General features: G+C 46.3%; 1 long non-coding RNA gene across 3 annotated transcripts in view; it reads right to left on the bottom strand.

Moving 5' to 3' along the window:
• The window catches only part of LOC142101380 (uncharacterized), a 535334-nt gene extending 522691 nt beyond the window's left edge, over positions 1-12643 (bottom strand). For all 3 annotated transcript variants that reach the window (XR_012678991.1, XR_012678992.1, XR_012678993.1), the window contains exon 1: positions 12555-12643. This is a non-coding gene — a long non-coding RNA (uncharacterized LOC142101380). The remainder of the gene's footprint in view (positions 1-12554) is intronic.
• Positions 12644-12704: the final 61 nt, after the last annotated feature.

Below are 12704 nucleotides of genomic sequence, written 5' to 3'. Positions count from 1 at the left end.
GCCCCTATGCTGATGCCTAATTCCTCTGACAGCAGAGCGGATACCCAGCCCTCATTTATAACACTGGAGGACATTGGATGATTGTACTTCTTCCTTGTTAACAGTATTTTTAAGGAAGTATAACAAGTAACTGACCACATAGGGTTAATGCTTCTGTAAAGATTGTGACTGATTTACAGGAAAACTAGTCCCAAGCCTCAGGGCAGCACAGATGAGAGGGAGCGCAGAAATGGCTCCTTGCTCATTTTATATGTTTTCTTTTTTGTAACTTGATCTTTAACAACCTCCCATTTTTTGGGTAAGATTTGGTCATGAGGCACAAGCGCAGGGGCTGACAGGATTAGGGGGCAGGGGAGGCCAGTCCCTGTATAAGCATAGGGGCTGCATGATGATAATGCAGATTCACCCACAATGCCTCCTATACAGCGTCTATAGATACAGCCCATTCTCTCCATCAGGACCACTGTGCCTCCAGCACAAGCGGGGTTAACCTGCCTTAGTACCCAGCAATTCATCACCTCTGAGTCTCTGAGTGAATCTGCTGTTGATTAAATTAATAAATGCAATCCCAATCTAAAGCAAGTTAATTGGGATGATTTATTTGGGTCTGACAGCTTTATGCATCTTTGATGAAGCATTATGAGGTTTGTTTTTTATTTTGCATAATTTAAGGTGATACCTGGAGCTGGGGGTCCTATCCGCTGCTGACAATCACACGCCAGTCTCTTCAGATGCATGTATTTATGATTTATCTGTCGATGCTGTATCTGTCTGGGTGAAAAATCTCTTTAAAACAATCTCTTGAATCCCTGGGTTTTTACTATAAATCTTATGGTGCGCAGATAATTCATTCAAAGTTCTGAAATATCTATTGCTTAGTACTTACGTAGCAACAAGCGAGATATAAATGTGTCTTTTGCTCTCATTTGCTGTGCCATTAAAATCTATTGGATGTGATACATCAAAGGGTAAATAGACTTGTCAGAATTACTTGTTTGTTAACTTGTTCATAGCTCCACAAGCTTATAATTCATTGTTCTATAATATAAAACACATTCCCTTGCGGGTAATGAGTTATGGCCATAGGACCTGGAGATAGCCTAGGTGAGATGTGGCATGGTACCCAATCTTACCTGGACACTCCCTGTGCAGCATGACCACGCCCCCTTCTTATGCTCGCACCGCAGTTTGGGTGTGTATATATATATATATATATATATATATATATATATATATATATATATATATATATATATATATATATATATACATACAGTGGGGGAGGTGGGGGGTATATGCCGCACTGCCACTCCTCTTACTGCCTTCATTGTAACACTCACATTCCAGTCACTTACATTATATACATATATATATATGTGTGTATGTATGTATATGTGTGTGTGTGTATGTATATGTATATATGTATATGTATGTATGTATATGTGTGTGTATATATATATATATATATATATATATATATCTCACACTAATTGCCTTAATGAGATTGCTGCGAGAACTTTCCTTATGTTCCTGCAATTATCTGTTTTTACATCCATACTCTGCCGATTATTTTGGGAAATTCAGGAAAGTGATAGAAACAACAGAGAGTCACTGGTGATGTGCAGCACCAGGAGCCGATTCTGCTGAAATAATGTGATCCGGTTGCCTTACTGTGTGTGACAAGAGAAAGAGACTTATCACCGATTATTAGCGACAATAAGAAAACTAACAGTGACAAATATAATGTATCTTTTAGTTAATCTCCTCCCTTTCGCAGCCCCGCCCTAAAGCCAGTGACAGTGAGGGGGAGAGACAATCACTGGGAGGAATGGTGGCACTGTAATTTTGGGGAGGAGAATAGAAAGTTCCTTAGTGAAACTTAACTTGAGAGAGTCTATAATTTTTTATTTTTTTTTAAACATATTTTATTAGGGAGATTTTTCAATTTTCAAAACAGTGTAAAGATTAAGTTACATTGATCAAACAACAAATACCTTGCAAACGAGAAGAACAATGTAATCTTTTGTCAATAAAAGTAAAAACCGAGAGAGGGAAAGAAAAGAGAGAAAACAGGGAAGGGGAGGGGGGGAAGGAAAGGATGTTAGTATGGTAAGGGGGGGAAGGAAAGGATGTTAGTATGGTAAGGGGGGGGAAGGAAAGGATGTTAGTATGGTAAGGGGGGAAGGAAAGGATGTTAGTATGGTAAGAGGGGTAAGGAAAGGATGTTAGTATGGTAAGGGGGGGAAGGAAAGGATGTTAGTATGGTAAGGGGGGAAGGAAAGGATGTTAGTATGGTAAGAGGGGTAAGGAAAGGATGTTAGTATGGTAAGGGGGGGAAGGAAAGGATGTTAGTATGGTAAGGGGGGGAAGGAAAGGATGTTAGTATGGCAAGGGGGGGAAGGAAATGATGTTAGTATGGTAAGGGGGGGGAAGGAAAGGATGTTAGTATGGTAAGGGGGGGAAGGAAATGATGTTAGTATGGTAAGGGGGGGAAGGAAATGATGTTAGTATGGTAAGGGGGGGAAGGAAAGGATGTTAGCATGGCAAGGGGGGGAAGGAAATGATGTTAGTATGGTAAGGGGGGGGGAAGGAAAGGATGTTAGTATGGTAAGGGGGGGGAAGGAAAGGATGTTAGTATGGTAAGGGGGGAAGGAAAGGATGTTAGTATGGTGAGAGGGGGAAGGAAAGGATGTTAGTATGGTAAGGGGGAAGGAAAGGATGTTAGTATGGTAAGGGGGGGAAGGAAAGGATGTTAGTATGGTAAGGGGGGGAAGGAAAGGATGTTAGTATGGTAAGGGGGGGAAGGAAAGGATGTTAGTATGGTAAGGGGGGGAAGGAAAGAATGTTAGTATGGTGAGAGGGGGAAGGAAAGGATGTTAGTATGGTAAGGGGGGGAAGGAAAGGATGTTAGTATGGTAAGGGGGGGGAAGGAAAGGATGTTAGTATGGTGAGAGGAGGAAGGAAAGGATGTTAGTATGGTGAGAGGGGGAAGGAAAGGATGTTAGTATGGTAAGGAGGGGAAGGAAAGGATGTTAGTATGGTAAGGGGGGGAAGGAAAGGATGTTAGTATGGTAAGGGGGGGAAGGAAAGGATGTTAGTATGGTAAGGGGGGGAAGGAAAGGATGTTAGTATGGTAAGGGGGGGAAGGAAAGGATGTTAGTATGGTGAGAGGGGGAAGGAAAGGATGTTAGTATGGTAAGGGGGGGGAGGAAAGGATGTTAGTATGGTAAGGGGGGGGAAGGAAAGGATGTTAGTATGGTGAGAGGAGGAAGGAAAGGATGTTAGTATGGTAAGGGGGGGAAGGAAAGGATGTTAGTATGGTAAGGAGGGGAAGGAAAGGATGTTAGTATGGTAAGGGGGGGAAGGAAAGGATGTTAGTATGGTAAGGGGGGGAAGGAAAGGATGTTAGTATGGTAAGGGGGGGAAGGAAAGGATGTTAGTATGGTGAGAGGGGGAAGGAAAGGATGGTAGTATGGTAAGAGGGGTAAGGAAAGGATGTTAGTATGGTGAGAGGGGGAAGGAAAGGATGTTAGTATGGTAAGGGGGGGGAGGAAAGGATGTTAGTATGGTGAGAGGGGGAAGGAAAGGATGTTAGTATGGTGAGAGGGGGAAGGAAAGGATGTTAGTATGGTAAGGGGGGAAGGAAAGGATGTTAGTATGGTAAGGGGGGGAAGGAAAGGATGTTAGTATGGTAAGGGGGGGAAGGAAAGGATGTTAGTATGGTAAGGGGGGGAAGGAAAGGATGTTAGTATGGTGAGAGGGGGAAGGAAAGGATGTTAGTATGGTAAGGGGGGGGAGGAAAGGATGTTAGTATGGTAAGGGGGGGGAAGGAAAGGATGTTAGTATGGTGAGAGGGGGAAGGAAAGGATGTTAGTATGGTAAGGGGGGAAGGAAAGGATGTTAGTATGGTAAGGGGGGGGAAGGAAAGGATGTTAGTATGGTGAGAGGAGGAAGGAAAGGATGTTAGTATGGTGAGAGGGGGAAGGAAAGGATGTTAGTATGGTAAGGAGGGGAAGGAAAGGATGTTAGTATGGTAAGGGGGGGAAGGAAAGGATGTTAGTATGGTAAGGGGGGGAAGGAAAGGATGTTAGTATGGTAAGGGGGGGAAGGAAAGGATGTTAGTATGGTAAGAGGGGGAAGGAAAGGATGTTAGTATGGTGAGAGGGGGAAGGAAAGGATGTTAGTATGGTAAGGGGGGGGAGGAAAGGATGTTAGTATGGTGAGAGGGGGAAGGAAAGGATGTTAGTATGGTAAGGGGGGAAGGAAAGGATGTTAGTATGGTAAGGGGGGAAGGAAAGGATGTTAGTATGGTAAGAAGGGGAAGGAAAGGATGTTAGTATGGTGAGAGGGGGAAGGAAAGGATGTTAGTATGGTAAGGGGGGAAGGAAAGGATGTTAGCATGGTAAGAAGGGGAAGGAAAGGATGTTAGTATGGTGAGAGGGGGAAGGAAAGGATGTTAGTATGGTAAGGGGGGGAAGGAAAGGATGTTAGTATGGTGAGAGGGGGAAGGAAAGGATGTTAGTATGGTAAGGGGGGGAAGGAAAGGATGTTAGTATGGTGAGAGGGGGAAGGAAAGGATGTTAGTATGGTAAGGAGGGGAAGGAAAGGATGTTAGTATGGTAAGGAGGGGAAGGAAAGGATGTTAGTATGGTAAGGGGGGGAAGGAAAGGATGTTAGTATGGTAAGGGGGGGAAGGAAAGAATGTTAGTATGGTAAGGGGGGGAAGGAAAGGATGTTAGTATGGTAAGGGGGGGGAAGGAAAGGATGTTAGTATGGTGAGAGGAGGAAGGAAAGGATGTTAGTATGGTGAGAGGGGGAAGGAAAGGATGTTAGTATGGTAAGGAGGGGAAGGAAAGGATGTTAGTATGGTAAGGGGGGGAAGGAAAGGATGTTAGTATGGTGAGAGGGGGAAGGAAAGGATGTTAGTATGGTAAGGGGGGGAAGGAAAGGATGTTAGTATGGTGAGAGGGGGAAGGAAAGGATGTTAGTATGGTAAGGGGGGAAGGAAAGGATGTTAGCATGGTAAGGGGGGGGAAGGAAAGGATGTTAGTATGGTGAGAGGGGGAAGGAAAGGATGTTAGTATGGTGAGAGGGGGAAGGAAAGGATGTTAGTATGGTAAGGGGGGAAGGAAAGGATGTTAGTATGGTAAGAAGGGGAAGGAAAGGATGTTAGTATGGTGAGAGGGGGAAGGAAAGGATGTTAGTATGGTAAGGGGGGAAGGAAAGGATGTTAGCATGGTAAGGGGGGGAAGGAAAGGATGTTAGTATGGTGAGAGGGGGAAGGAAAGGATGTTAGTATGGTAAGGGGGAAGGAAAGGATGTTAGCATGGTAAGGGGGGGAAGGAAAGGATGTTAGTATGGTGAGAGGGGGAAGGAAAGGATGTTAGTATGGTAAGAAGGGGAAGGAAAGGATGTTAGTATGGTAAGAAGGGGAAGGAAAGGATGTTAGTATGGTGAGAGGGGAAGGAAAGGATGTTAGTATGGTAAGGGGGGAAGGAAAGGATGTTAGCATGGTAAGGGGGGGAAGGAAAGGATGTTAGTATGGTGAGAGGGGGAAGGAAGAGGGGCACCTGACTTGGCATCTAGATGTATTACCAGTATATACCATATATTGAATAGTCTCCATTCTAATCGGGCCTTGGTTGTTCTGCACCATAAAAGGCGAGCCAAGGATCCCCAAATCGCACAAAATTTATTGGGACGGTCATTGAGAATGCTTGTAATATGTTCACAGCTATATGTCTGCCATATTCTGTTGATTACGAGAGATTCTATAATTATAATTAAAGGAGGACTTAATAAGAGGACTTAAATGTACTCTTTATTTAGTCGGACTATTCAATGTCAGTACCAGGAACCCTCTTCCCCATTCAGCCGACAGAGGGGCAGATAGACAGGGCACCTATGTCCCTCCCCCACTCACTGGTGAAGAGAACGGACATGGAGCAGTGATTAGCATGCTGACCGGGCTGTTTATCATATTAGTCTCTCTGGTGAACGCGGGGTTTGGAGGATGGGTTGTTTTGTGCTACAGGCTGTACAGAGACACCATAAGATTTTATATAAGGATGAATAGTGCACTTTATTTTATCTCTTACCTAGTTAAAGTTCTGGCCAAATGGTAGCAATATGCATGGTCTACTGAGTCCCAATTAGTGGCCCTCACTAGCCTGTTAGTAAGAAGCAGAGTGCATGGGCTACCAATACGGTTCTCACTAGAAGTCCCATATCCAGAGCTGCATTATCTGGTAGTGTCGGCTATGCTGATTGACTGAACACTGCTCAGTGATGCAACCAAAGCAACTGGCACCAGGTATGGCTCTGCATATTAGACATGGTATCAGATATGGCTCTGCATATTAGACATGGTATCAGATATGGCTCTGCATATTAGACATGGTACCAGATATGGCTCTGCATATTAGACATTGTGCCAGATATAGCTCTGCATATAAGACATGGTACCAGATATGGCTCTGCATATAACACATGGTACCAGATATGGCTCTGCATATAACACATAGTACCAGATATGGCTCTCATATTAGACAGACCACCAAATATTGCTCTGTACGTTACACTTGGCATTAGGCATGGCTCTGTATATTAGACTTGCCACCAGATGTGGCTCTGCATATTAGACTAGGCACCAGATAGGTTATGATGTGCAGCAACAGCCTCTTCTCCAACTGCACTGGGAGTGTGATTAATTAAAAACAAATGAAACAAACTATGGGTTCTGGATGGTGTAGCAGACAATCTGCTATGTGCATTGTGATCTGGAATTGGGCTGATAGGGGATTTCAGGAGGAACATAATCCTTCTATATATTGTGTTATCTAAGCTCCCTCTATTTGTTTCTAGCAAAGCTCTGTTCTGGAATATGCAGAAGCATTTTGAAATAGACACAATAATGGTACCAGGCCACGTAATAAAGGCCAAGTACCCGATGTCCTACTAGGTACCAACCCAAAATGGTTTGGTTTAGCAGAGTCACATCAAGTGTGCCCTGATCCCTCCGTAAAACATGTTTTACACACTGATATTCTACTACACCTTCACTCTGATCTTACTATTAGATCAATTCATTTGTGTAAATCCAATTAGATCATTGTTTTGGGACCAACATCCCCAGATCTGCTGCCTTCACAGAGACAGAGGGTGGGAAGAAGTTACATTTATCTCTATAGTTCAATAGGGACCCAGGAAGACAGGCAGTCACCAGGGGGCTGGGAGAAGTAGTGCTATCCTCGAAGGAGCAGGATATGGTGGTCTGGTTCTTACTAGCTGTTCCGTCAGGCTGGATTAGTTGGGAAACAATTGTGGATAGTTTACCTAATACTAATGTTACGTCAGTCTGAGCACCTCCAGGTATCTGGGGTATGAATACCAAACGCTGTGACTGTGGCCAGTTTCCCCAATATTATGTGATATTTAGTCTAATAGTTCTGCTTGTTTCCTTCTCTTCATGTAGGTTATAATAATGAGCCTTTATTTCCACTGGCAACCATTACTTATCCTCTTAGTCCCTAATGTGGGTCTGGTGAAGCTAAAGGGGTCTCCCTGATACAGCTGGAGAAGATACCAGCAACAAATGGATCCCAGGTCTATATCTGAGAGCCAGGGTGTGTCCAGCAATGACAGGGTGCATTATGTACGAGGACCCCCCACCTGTTTGGCATAGGCCACCCTGGGACCCCATAGAAGCCTCATCCTCTGTATCAGTAAAACACTGAGCAATCTCTCACTTCACTGGTAATTCTGCAAGACAGTCACTTTTATACACTGCGGTGTCTGGAATTAATTAATAATTCAGTAAAGATACAGTGTGACATGGATATTAATGAGCTTCAGATAAATGGCTTCTTTACAGATGAATAATTCTATTTAACACTTTCAGATTCCAGATTAAATAGCGGTGACTGGGTAAAATGAGCCCGTCTGTCTCAATTTCAAATCAGACTTCTCTATCCTAGATACCGGAAAAACCTATAACATCCAATCACATCTCTCTATGGTCTAGTCCCGTTCTGATAATGAAAGCAAAGGTCTTATTAGTGGCTGCGGTCGGCAACTTTATCTGCGCCTACCACAATTCTTCAACCCCCACTCTATTCCATCGGTATAAAACACAATTCAGCCTTAATTATGACCATGGTTACATGTTCATAGCACGTCAAAAAGACATTATTACCATACAAAAGCACATACAATAATATAAAAACAATAACGTGCAAAGTGAGCATTACATCCATGTGGGCTTTTCATCTCTTATTGTAGCAACCATATATGGATAGAGAACGTATATAGAATAACAGGGATTAAATGGATTGTTGACTCTTGTTACTTAGGGACCCCCCCCATGTACCCACTGAAATGTCAGTCCCACCAAACCAAGAGCCGGAAGTGGAAATGGTTGTTCAATGTGTATGGAGCACAGCAGCTCCGGTATAATTGGCTCCTTGTGTAATTGGCTTCCAGAGCAAGTGGCTCCGCTCCTGGTGTAATTGGCTCCCAGTATAATTGGCTCCTGGTGTAATTTTCTCCGAGCGTAAGTGGCTCCGCTCCTGGTGCAATTGGCTCCCAGTATAATTGGCTCCTGGTGTAATTGACTCCTGATGTAATTGGCTCACGGTGTAAATGCCTCCCTGGTGTAAGCCATTGTACTCTAAGGGCCTCATTTACAGTTAGGAGCAAACACCCCCCAGCACATAGTACTTCAGTATTGTGGTCACCCCCCAGCACATAGTACCTCATTATAGGGGTCACCCCCCCCAGCACATAGTACCTCATTATTGGGGTCACCCCCCAGCACATAGTACCTCATTATAGGGGTCACCCAACCCAGCACATAGTACCTCATTATAGGGGTCACCCCCCCAGCACATAGTACCTCAGTATTGTGGTCACTCCCCAGCACATAGTACCTCAGTATTGTGGTCACCCCCCAGCACATAGTACCTCATTATAGGGGTCACCCCCCCAGCACATAGTACCTCAGTATTGTGGTCACTCCCCAGCACATAGTACCTCATTATTGGGGACACCCCCCAGCACATAGTACCTCATTATAGGGGTCACCCCCCCAGCACATAGTACCTCATTATTGGGGTCACCCCCCAGCACATAGTACCTCAGTATTGTGGTCACTCCCCAGCACATAGTACCTCAGTATTGTGGTCACCCCCCAGCACATAGTACCTCATTATAGGGGTCACTCCCCAGCACATAGTACCTCATTATAGGGGTAACCCCCCCAGCACATAGTACCTCATTATAGGGGTCACCCCCCAGCACATAGTACCTCATTATAGGGGTCACCCCCCCAGCACATAGTACCTCATTATTGGGGTCACCCCCCAGCACATAGTACCTCAGTATTGTGGTCACTCCCCAGCACATAGTACCTCAGTATTGTGGTCACCCCCCAGCACATAGTACCTCATTATAGGGGTCACTCCCCAGCACATAGTACCTCATTATAGGGGTAACCCCCCCAGCACATAGTACCTCATTATTGGGGTCACCCCCCAGCACATAGTACCTCATTATAGGGGTCACCCCCCCAGCACATAGTACCTCATTATAGAGGTCACCCCCCAGCACATAGCACCTCATTATAGGGGTAACCCCCCCAGCACATAGTACCTCATTATAGGGGTAACCCCCCCAGCACATAGTACCTCATTATAGGGGTCACCCCCCAGCACATAGTACCTCATTATAGAGGTCACCCCCCAGCACATAGCACCTCATTATTGGGGTCACCCCCCAGCACATAGTACCTCATTATAGGGGTCACCCCCCCAGCACATAGTACCTCATTATTGGGGTCACCCCCCAGCACATAGTACCTCATTATAGGGGTCACCCCCCCAGCACATAGTACCTCATTATAGGGGTCACCCCCCCAGCACATAGTACCTCATTATAGGGGTCACTCCCCAGGACATATTACCTCAGTATTGTGGTCACTCCCCAGCACATAGTACCTCAGTATTGTGGTCACCCCCCAGCACATAGTACCTCATTATAGGGGTCACCCCCCCAGCACATAGTACCTCATTATTGGGGTCACCCCCCAGCACATAGTACCTCATTATAGGGGTCACCCCCCCAGCACATAGTACCTCATTATAGGGGTCACCCCCCCAGCACATAGTACCTCATTATAGGGGTCACCCCCCCAGCACATAGTACCTCAGTATTGTGGTCACTCCCCAGCACATAGTACCTCAGTATTGTGGTCACCCCCCAGCACATAGTACCTCATTATAGGGGTCACCCCCCCAGCACATAGTACCTCATTATTGGGGTCACCCCCCAGCACATAGTACCTCATTATAGGGGTCACCCCCCCAGCACATAGTACCTCATTATAGGGGTCACTCCCCAGGACATATTACCTCAGTATTGGGGTCACTCCCCAGCACATAGTACCTCAGTATTGTGGTCACTCCCCAGCACATAGTACCTCATTATAGGGGTCACCCCCCAGCACATAGTACCTCATTATAGGGGTCACTCCCCAGCACATAGTACCTCATTATAGCGGTCACCCCCCAGCACATAGTACCTCATTATAGCGGTCACTCCCCAGCACATAGTACCTCATTATAGGGGTCACTCCCCAGCACATAGTACTTCATTATAGAGGTCACCCCCCAGCACATAGTACCTCATTATTGGGGTCACCCCCCAGCACATAGTACCTCATTATAGGGGTCACCCCCCCAGCACATAGTACCTCAGTATTGTGGTCACTCCCCAGGACATATTACCTCAGTATTGGGGTCACTCCCCAGCACATAGTACCTCAGTATTGTGGTCACTCCCCAGCACATAGTACCTCATTATAGGGGTCACTCCCCAGCACATAGTACCTCAGTATTGGGGTCACTCCCCAGTATATAGTACCTCAGTATTGCGGTCACTCCCCAGCACAAAGTACCTCATTATAGGGGTCACTCCCCAGCACATATTACCTCAGTATTTGGGTCACTCCCCGGGACATAGCACCTCAGTATTGGGGTAACTCCTCGGGACATAGCACCTCATTATTGGGGTCACCCCCCAGAACACATTACCTCAGTATTGGGGTCACTCCCCGGGACATAGCACCTAATTATTGGGGTCACCCCCCAGCACATAGTACCTCATTATTGGGGTCACTCACTGGCACATAGTACCTCAGTATTGGGGTCACCCCCAAGCACATATTACCTCAGTATTGGGGTCACCCCCAAGCACATATTACCTCAGTATTGGGGTCACCCCCCAGCACATAGTACCTCAGTATTGGGGTCACTTACTAGCAAATAGTACCTCATTATTGGGGTCACCCCCCAGCACATATTATCTCATTATTGGGGTCACTCACTGTCACATAGTACCTCAGTATTGGGGTCACCCCCCAGCACATAGTACCTCATTATTGGGGTCACTCCCCCAGTACCTCATTATTGCGGTCACCCCCCAGCACATATTACCTCAGTATTGGGGTCACTCCCCAGGACATATTACCTCAGTATTTGGGTCACCCCCAGCACATAGTACCTCATTATTGGGGTCACTCACTGGCACATAGTACCTCAGTATTGGGGTCATTCCCCAGGACATATTACCTCAGTATTGGGGTCACCCCCCAGCACATATTACCTCAGTATAGAGGTCACCCCCCAGCACATAGTACCTCAGTATTGGGGTCACCCCCCAGCACATATTACCTCAGTATTTGGGTCACCCCCAGCACATAGTACCTCATTATTGGGGTCACCCACTGGCACATAGTACCTCAGTATTGGGGTCATTCCCCAGGACATATTACCTCAGTATTGGGGTCACCCCCCAGCACATAGTACCTCAGTATTGAGGTCACCCCCTAGCACATAGTACCTCAGTATTGGGGTCATTCCCCAGGACATATTACCTCAGTATTGGGGTCACTCCCCAGCACATAGTACCTCAGTATTGGGGTCACCCCCCCAGCACATAGTACCTCAATATTTGGGTCACCCGCAGCACATAGTACCTCAGTATTGGGGTCATTCCCCAGGACATATTACCTCAGTATTGGGGTCACCCCCCAGCACATAGTACCTCAGTATTGGGGTCACTCCCCAGGACATATTACCTCAGTATTGGGGTCACTCCCCAGGACATATTACCTCAGTATTGGGGTCACCCCCCAGCACATAGTACCTCAGTATTGGGGTCACTCACTGGCACATAGTACCTCATTATTGGGGTCACTCCCCAGGACATATTACCTCAGTATTGGGGTCACTCCCCAGGACATATTACCTCAGTATTGGGGTCACCCCCCAGCACATAGTACCTCATTATTGGGGTCACCCACTGGCACATAGTACCTCATTATTGGGGTCACCCCCCAGCACATAGTACCTCATTATTGGGGTCACTCCCCAGGACATATTACCTCATTATTGGGGTCACCCCCAGCACATAGTACCTCATTATTGGGGTCACTCCCCCAGTACCTCATTATTGGGGTCACCCCCCAGCACCTCAGTATTGGGGTCACTCTCCAGTACCTGTTTTTTGGGGTGACTTCCCGGCATGCAGCGCGTCGTACGTTACATGGAGCGCTCCATCTTAGTGTCGGCGGCACAAAGGGGCGTGGCTGTTAGCACACGTGACCCAAGGCTCGAGCCGCGGTTGTCATGGTGACGGGACTGGTAACC

Source organism: Mixophyes fleayi, chromosome 9 (assembly GCF_038048845.1).
Source record: "Mixophyes fleayi isolate aMixFle1 chromosome 9, aMixFle1.hap1, whole genome shotgun sequence".
Classification (NCBI taxonomy): Eukaryota; Metazoa; Chordata; class Amphibia; order Anura; family Limnodynastidae; genus Mixophyes; species Mixophyes fleayi.
Note: the sequence above shows the minus strand (reverse complement) of the source record. Positions and strands in the feature narration are given on the sequence as shown.